General features: G+C 38.0%; 1 long non-coding RNA gene across 2 annotated transcripts; it reads right to left on the bottom strand.

The window, feature by feature from the left end:
* Positions 1-6065: 6065 nt before the first annotated feature.
* LOC149926224 (uncharacterized) lies at positions 6066-7628 on the bottom strand. Of its 2 annotated transcripts, XR_016477000.1 has the most exons (4): positions 7538-7628; positions 7408-7476; positions 6722-7327; positions 6066-6272 (listed from the first exon to the last, which is right to left on the bottom strand). It is a non-coding gene; the product is annotated as an uncharacterized LOC149926224 (long non-coding RNA). The 2 variants fall into 2 exon arrangements; XR_016476999.1 differs by having other exon boundaries at positions 6066-7327.
* Positions 7629-8230: the final 602 nt, after the last annotated feature.

Here is an 8230-nt window from a genome sequence, read left to right as displayed (position 1 = left end):
TTGATCGAACTATCTAGGGAAAACGTGTTCTTGAAATGTCTTTTGGCATTATGTAATTCCCCATTTTCAACACATGTTTACGTGAGATGACCCCAAAGACCCTTCCTAACGGACGACAGGATATACTATCTTTACCCCGTTATTATCGTATTGACTATGTTAAAAACTTGAAATATCCAATAAAAAACTCCCTAATTTCGTCACCCCAAAATAACCTTGAATACACAGTTTACATTTCATAAATTTTAGGCTTATTATTTACGATGGCCAGGCTTAACAATAAAACTTTACCACGTAATGCACAATGTTTATCGCGCGTCCTCATTAACGGTAATATAAAATTAACACATGATGCATTGTCATAATATTTATCAGCTTACACCCAAGGCACTACCTTAGGCCTAGCGACTTTAAATTCGACGTTTTAGGTTAATATATATAAAAAATTGTTAGCAACAACTTGTTAAACACAAACTTGATCTAAAGTATATATGGCAAATTTCCTAAAAATAACAGACATGGACACCCTTTTCAATACACAGAACCCGTTTAAATATGAATCATTAAAGATGGCTGCCAAAACACGTGAATTTCCAACCAAAATTACTAAGAGTTCATATAACAACCGTTAAAAGAGAGACCAGCCTCCAAACTTTACCCCGTTCTGTTAAGTCTTTTTTACCGCGCTTCCTAACGTTAAAACACAGCTTATAAAACTCTTTAATATTTACTACTTAAGACCACTTGTTGATTAACCCCCAAGACGTTGCCTAACTGTTATAAACAAATATACTGATTTACCCGCCAAATGGCTAAGAGTTCAGCCACGTGACCTCTATTTCAATACACCCTACAGAACCCGTTTGAATATGAAACATTAAAGATGGCGGCCAAAATTAACCCCAAGACGTTACCTAACGGTTATAAACAAATATACTGATTTAGCCGCCAAATGGCTAAGAGTTCAACCATATAACATCCACTAAAAGAGATCACTTGTTCGGGTCCATAATCCCAAAGACGCTTCCTAACCGTTGTCAGGTAATTAAACCATGCAAACTTTTATACTATTAAATAAAAACTTTACCCCCCTCCACTTGTTCATTGATCCTTTTCGCGCTTACATCATCATAAACGCATGTTAAATCCCCGCCAAAACTTTAACAGTTCAACCATATAGCTACCAGGTCAAATACCCTAACGGTTTATTTTAAAGGTACAAACTTTACCCGTTTCCCCGCCAAAATCATGTCAAACATGTAATAGACCTATAGAGTTTAACCACTTGTTGATCGACGCTTACACTTTCCCGCCAAAAATTAATATTCAAACATATAATATAACTACTTGATGATCCTAAACACATGTTACTATCTAACAGGTCAATGACCCCTAACGGTAAAACAATACCACGCTCATTAATATTCACCCTTTTTTAATTGACCTTGAACAGGTCGACTAACTAGGCTAATTAATTAACACCTGTGCTCGTTACGCACGAGTGCACGCGTGACACGCGCCCGAGGGGGGGCGGAATCGCGATTCCCCGCTTCATTCCCCCCCGTCACGCAGCTGGGGACGCGTGGGGGAAAGCACGCTGCGCCCCCCTCGCGTATCCAGAAAGAGGGGGGTAAACTACTTAGTACTTCTACTCAGCCTAGGTTTACCAGTTTCAAGTTTCAATCTGTGTTACCCCTGTGGAGCCATATGGCGAGAAAAAAAATAAAAAGTAAAACTAGTAAATTAATAAATAAAATAAACAAATTAAAACCCATAATAAATTAAATCTATAAGATCATTGTCATAAATATTGTTTGTTTCGTTTGTTAAGTATTAAGTCTGTGTTTTTCGTTCTGTATCCCATTTATGAATATTAATAGAATTAAGACTGTTTTTCATTTGTGTACCTTTAATAATTTCCCATAGTATAACTAAAGTTTAATCAAAAATCCCCAATTGATTAAAAATCCTTTAATAAACTTAAATAACTCCTTCGATACTTGGTATGACATGAGTGGTATAGTTAGAAAGCCCCAAAAAAATCCCAGAAGATAAATATAATTTTAAATTTCTAAATATTAAAATTAAATTAGAAAACCCTTAAAACTGAAAAGTGTATTTAAAACCAGAATTTAACGAATCTATTCTATTCATTGTCCCACCTTCATGTTATTTTCCCCAAGATAGACAATCCGGCGCCCAGAAAAATAGATAAGAAACCCAGAAGGCCAGATTGCACCATGAAGCGACAGTTCCAAACAGAAAAGAGCGTCCGAATTCCCCCCCCCCTTCTCATGCAAACTATATAGCGGCCGACCTTACCCCTGCCTTACAGTGTGAAAGGCCATATTCGGCTCTGGAAAAATCCCCGAAATTTAGTTGCCAAGGACGAAAAATAAACAGTCATCCAAAAAGGGTAGAAACAGAGACCCCTCCAGTATAATAACCACGCCTTCCAAACCCCGAGAAGACGTGACCACCAGGAAAATACACTACCAAGCCTACACTTCCGACACCCGATTTTTCCACCCCCCCCCCTAAACGGAAGAAGAACAAAACCAGAGAACGCCAAGGAAAAAGTTAGATTCTAACAGGAAGAGGTCCGGAACTAGAAGAGATCCATAACCCAGTCCGGGCTTAGGCCGCGATATCCCAAGAACGTAGTCCCCGATGTCCCAATAAAAGATGCATAATGCACAACCCAAAAGAGGCGAAATGCCCATCGCGTTTAATTTCAAATGAATCCCAGAATCCAAGAACGTTTTTTCCCGTGATGGAAAAACTATCAGCAGATCGAGTCAACTAAAGGCACCCCTCCAAATCCACTGTCGTCGAAGTATCATAAGCGTGGGCGTGTGTCTTGCGTAATCCGGAACCCCGTAACCCGGAAGCTCCCGTCACCCGGAATCCCGTAAATCGAAGAGCACCCACTGAAATGAAAAAGTTACAACTTAGGGTCGCGTTTTGGTTTTTCGAGTGGTCATAATTTACCCACATCGAGGCCTAGTACTAGAGGATGCACAGTATGCCTATGCTGACATTTCAACCCTTCAATGTGTGTTTTTTAGGAAATTAGAGTGTAGGAAAAACTACACCGTCATGACTGTAATTACTTCGTGCTAGGGTTTTGGATATTTATCGTCGGTCTTACAGAAAGACGTTTTACATTTCTAAAACAATTCAGGAAAGATACCGAGGTCTATATTTAGTACATTAAGTTTAGAACCTCACTGGCTTTAAACATGGTTTCCGAGACTGTCTGGTTGAAACAGGGGCGGCGATAAGCATTTTCCCCAAGTTTTGGACAAAGACTATATAAGCTATCGCTACATAGACTGGACTCTCAGGCCTTCAAAAAGGTTGACAACTTTAACCACCAGTGCCACCTAGTATCAAGGCAAAGAACTAAAAATCCTGACATCTGTTGGTCGCTATTGACAATTTTAAAATGCCAGCGCCACGTAGTTTCGAGGCAAGAAACTAAAATAAAATTTCTGACACCATTCCGGCAAATTATAATATTATCATGTTATTTTCCCCAAGATAGACAATCCGGCGCCCAGAAAAATAGATAAGAAACCCAGAAGGCCAGATTGCACCATGAAGCGACAGTTCCAAACAGAAAAGAGCGTCCGAATTCCCCCCCCCCCTTCTCATGCAAACTATATAGCGGCCGACCTTACCCCTGCCTTACAGTGTGAAAGGCCATATTCGGCTCTGGAAAAATCCCCGAAATTTAGTTGCCAAGGACGAAAAATAAACAGTCATCCAAAAAGGGTAGAAACAGAGACCCCTCCAGTATAATAACCACGCCTTCCAAACCCCGAGAAGACGTGACCACCAGGAAAATACACTACCAAGCCTACACTTCCGACACCCGATTTTTCCACCCCCCCCCCCTAAACGGAAGAAGAACAAAACCAGAGAACGCCAAGGAAAAAGTTAGATTCTAACAGGAAGAGGTCCGGAACTAGAAGAGATCCATAACCCAGTCCGGGCTTAGGCCGCGATATCCCAAGAACGTAGTCCCCGATGTCCCAATAAAAGATGCATAATGCACAACCCAAAAGAGGCGAAATGCCCATCGCGTTTAATTTCAAATGAATCCCAGAATCCAAGAACGTTTTTTCCCGTGATGGAAAAACTATCAGCAGGTCGAGTCAACTAAAGGCACCCCTCCAAATCCACTGTCGTCGAAGTATCATAAGCGTGGGCGTGTGTCTTGCGTAATCCGGAACCCCGTAACCCGGAAGCTCCCGTCACCCGGAATCCCGTAAATCGAAGAGCACCCACGAAGAACCAGATATTCGAGACATCAAGAAAAAGAGCCAGCGAAAAGAAGACCAAATCCCATGACAGCGAAACCGTAACGTTGAAAATTTCCTTGAAAACCCCCTTACTATCCCCTGAAACGAAAAAACTACGTTTAAGAACATACGCTTATCCACGACAGGTTAAAAGATGGAGTCTAGAACCCCTAAAACCCTGTTAAATCAATACTCCCCAATAATTCCTTCAATACCAAGTTAGAGTGTTTTGCCAATATCCTGTCCCAAGAACGGGAAAAGCCCCGTGTCGAGAGCCCCGAACAATACCCCTTTATTCCAACCCGTATAAAAGCCAAACCCCCAACCCCAAAAGTATCTTAACAGATTTTTACCTCGCCACGTTATTATAATTTTGAACTCTCCCATAAAGTATTAATCTTAAATTTAAGCGCTTCACGCAAGTTTTCCCTTCTTTTTATTAATCGCCCCCAATTTAAATATATAACCATTATCATGGCAGCCAGGTATCCCGAGGATACGCCAGATTTGAGTGAGATATCCCATTTTTAATTTACCATTTATTGTTGATTTTTTGTGTTATTTTATATATCAATAAAGACATTTCAATCGAGAATTTCATTGAGTATCCTAATCACTGTCCGCTATCATCTTCTTTCTTTTACTTATTGCCATCAACGCACTGCTACGTATCGTAAATAATAATCGATATAGGCGCGGGGCGAAGGTCGTAATATCTGTCAACATTCTGTAGGGTGGAAAAATACATTTTACGACGAAGTAGGGTACGCGACGGAAGATAATTTATTTATGATTTAGAATATTAGCGGAAAGGTTTAATTGTTTGATCTAATTTATTTAGAATGTATTATAACAATGCATAATGTTTTATATAATTTATATTTCATTAAATTGAATGATATTATTAGTCTTATTTGATAATTTACTTACTGAAATGAAAAAGTTACAACTTAGGGTCGCGTTTTGGTTTTTCGAGTGGTCATAATTTACCCACATCGAGGCCTAGTACTAGAGGATGCACAGTATGCCTATGCTGACATTTCAACCCTTCAATGTGTGTTTTTTAGGAAATTAGAGTGTAGGAAAAACTACACCGTCATGACTGTAATTACTTCGTGCTAGGGTTTTGGATATTTATCGTCGGTCTTACAGAAAGACGTTTTACATTTCTAAAACAATTCAGGAAAGATACCGAGGTCTATATTTAGTACATTAAGTTTAGAACCTCACTGGTTTTAAACATGGTTTCCGAGACTGTCTGGTTGAAACAGGGGCGGCGATAAGCATTTTCCCCAAGTTTTGGACAAAGACTATATAAGCTATCGCTACATAGACTGGACTCTCAGGCCTTCAAAAAGGTTGACAACTTTAACCACCAGTGCCACCTAGTATCAAGGCAAAGAACTAAAAATCCTGACATCTGTTGGTCGCTATTGACAATTTTAAAATGCCAGCGCCACGTAGTTTCGAGGCAAGAAACTAAAATAAAATTTCTGACACCATTCCGGCAAATTATAATATTATCATAAGTAACATAGAATTTATGTTATTGGCCTAGTAAAATTTCGTTTAAATTATATTATATAAATCAGAAATATTTCCACTTTTATATTTTTTTTGCATTATGGTTTAATGCAAGTACAAAATAAATTTATTACTTTTATGTAATTTACACATAAATTATTTAAAGGAGATTATAATTATATAATTGGAGGTTTTTTTGGTAATTGTTTAGTTAAATAATATTTTTTCACTAAAATCTTTCATAAAAACTCCCAAACGCAAAGTGTATTTGTGACGAAGCCAAAATTATGATATTTGTTGAATTTATATAGGTAGTTTTTTCTTTGATCTTTACAGTATTGGAGAGTGCATTTTATTCGGTCCAAAGTTTTTTCATTCTCGTTGTTTTCTTTACTTTATTCCAATGGTTTAAAATGGGCAGGGTAAGGCTTTGTAGATAACCTATAAATAAATAAATAAATCCAAGAGGTTATGGGTAGCAAACACTCATTTGTATTATATATCATTTCTCCAACTGTCAAAGATTAATTGACTCAGATGACTGACTTCAGACTTCTCATTTCAGGTGGACAAATGAATAGTTGGGTTTATGAACAGTTGGTTAGGTCATTTCGTCCATGGTTAGGTTAAATAGGTTAGTTACGGTTGTTTAGGTTAGTTTTGCTAGGTTCAGTAAATTAGGTAATGGTAGGTATACTATTGTTAGTGTTATTAGGCTTCAGAATGAGCAGTAGGGCTTAGGAGCAGGGGGCAAATGAGTAGTTGGGTGACCAGTTTGACAAATTAATTGTTCGAGACAAGGTGCTGAATGAGTAGTTGGCCTTATGAACAGTTGAACAAATGAGAAACATTAGAAGTTAAGCAACGGTTTATTGCCGTATACCACCCACAATCCAATCAGTCAGAACGTGTAATTAGAAACTTGGCCTTTATGATTTTAACATATGTTAAAGAACATCATGATCTTTGCGATGCTCATCTCCAACAGTTCGCCATGGCTATGCGCTCCGCGATCCATGAAATTTTAAATCAGTGATTAATTTTTTATCGTTTGTCAAAAACTATTTTACTGTCAGTCAGGGAAAAAATTCCTGTAATTTTTTAAAAAAACTGACGGCATTGCAATATTTGCTGCTTAAAGGGGTTTGAAATGCAATTTTCTTTGAAGAGAGCCTTTTCAATATAGATACTGCCATTCTTTGCTAATATATGCAAAATAGTAGCTATTTCAGCATAATTAAGATAGTCCTCTTTGTTCTTCGGGTATGTCTTGACATTCAATACTTCCATCAGCTGTTATTAAATAAATAACAGTACCTCCAACAGCTTCTAAAATATCATCTATGTATCTTGGATCAGTTATGCCTCCAGTGTTAAAGTGACAAAAATTCCATTGACCCGGCTTAGTAAAGTGGATTTCACCCTAATCTTCTTTTTCAATTTTGCTTTGCGAGGAGTATCATCTGATATTGGTTTCGAAGACTGTCCCATTTTATCTAAAAATAAGGGGTTTAAGTTAATTAATTAATGATACATCCAAATGTCTCATAACTTAATGTATAATAATAATACCCACCAGTAGGAATCATGGTTGTAGATGGAGATTGAAAAGAAGTTCGATTAACTTCAGTTGAAACAGCCTCATCTAAAATATTTATAATAAATACACTAAGGCCTCAAATTACCTCTATCAGTGTTTGACTTACCACTAATTTCTGTTGAATTAAAACTTGAATTGTCAATTCTAGCCAAAATGTTGCGACCTCTGAGATATGACTGTTCAGGTTTTCTCAAGACTATAGGCAAAAATTTAATTAAAAATGATACTAGTTATATGGTTACTCCAAGTAAAACAAAACATTTAATAAAGATTTAAGAATAACATTGCCCAATGGGCGAAATATAACACACAAGAAAAATAAAAGGGAGGACTACGTCCAATAATGCCAAAGGCGTCATATTAAGGCGCCAGTTAGCCTGAAGCCAAATATAAATCGAAATACAAAATTGATATCATAAATGAAAATAAAAAATGTTTTACGATATGGTCCAGAGACGGTGGATGCTGCAGGCTCCTTGATGGAAGAACTGGCGATGTCGGTTAGCGAGAATCACGCACTCACATATTATGTACACATGGCGACTCTTTATCGCGAAATCGGGTTCACGCGTTTTTAAAACGAGCGGTCTTCGCGACCCGTACTGGGACTATGTCCCAATTTTAGTTTTGAGACTTTCCGATCTTTATATCTGGAGGTCGTCTCCTCTGGTTGACTTCCAGAGTTCTATATTCTTGAAAAATGTCTAAGTCCGAGTATTTAAACCAGGTCGCAACGTGGTCTTAGAGATCGTCCGTAATTCGGGCCAATCATGACCTCTGAGAAAAGCCCGGGAAAGAG

This window comes from Leiobunum rupestre, chromosome 10 (genome assembly GCF_980474605.1).
Source record: "Leiobunum rupestre chromosome 10, qqLeiRupe1.1.hap1, whole genome shotgun sequence".
NCBI classification, from domain to species: Eukaryota; Metazoa; Arthropoda; class Arachnida; order Opiliones; family Sclerosomatidae; genus Leiobunum; species Leiobunum rupestre.
Note: the sequence above shows the minus strand (reverse complement) of the source record. Positions and strands in the feature narration are given on the sequence as shown.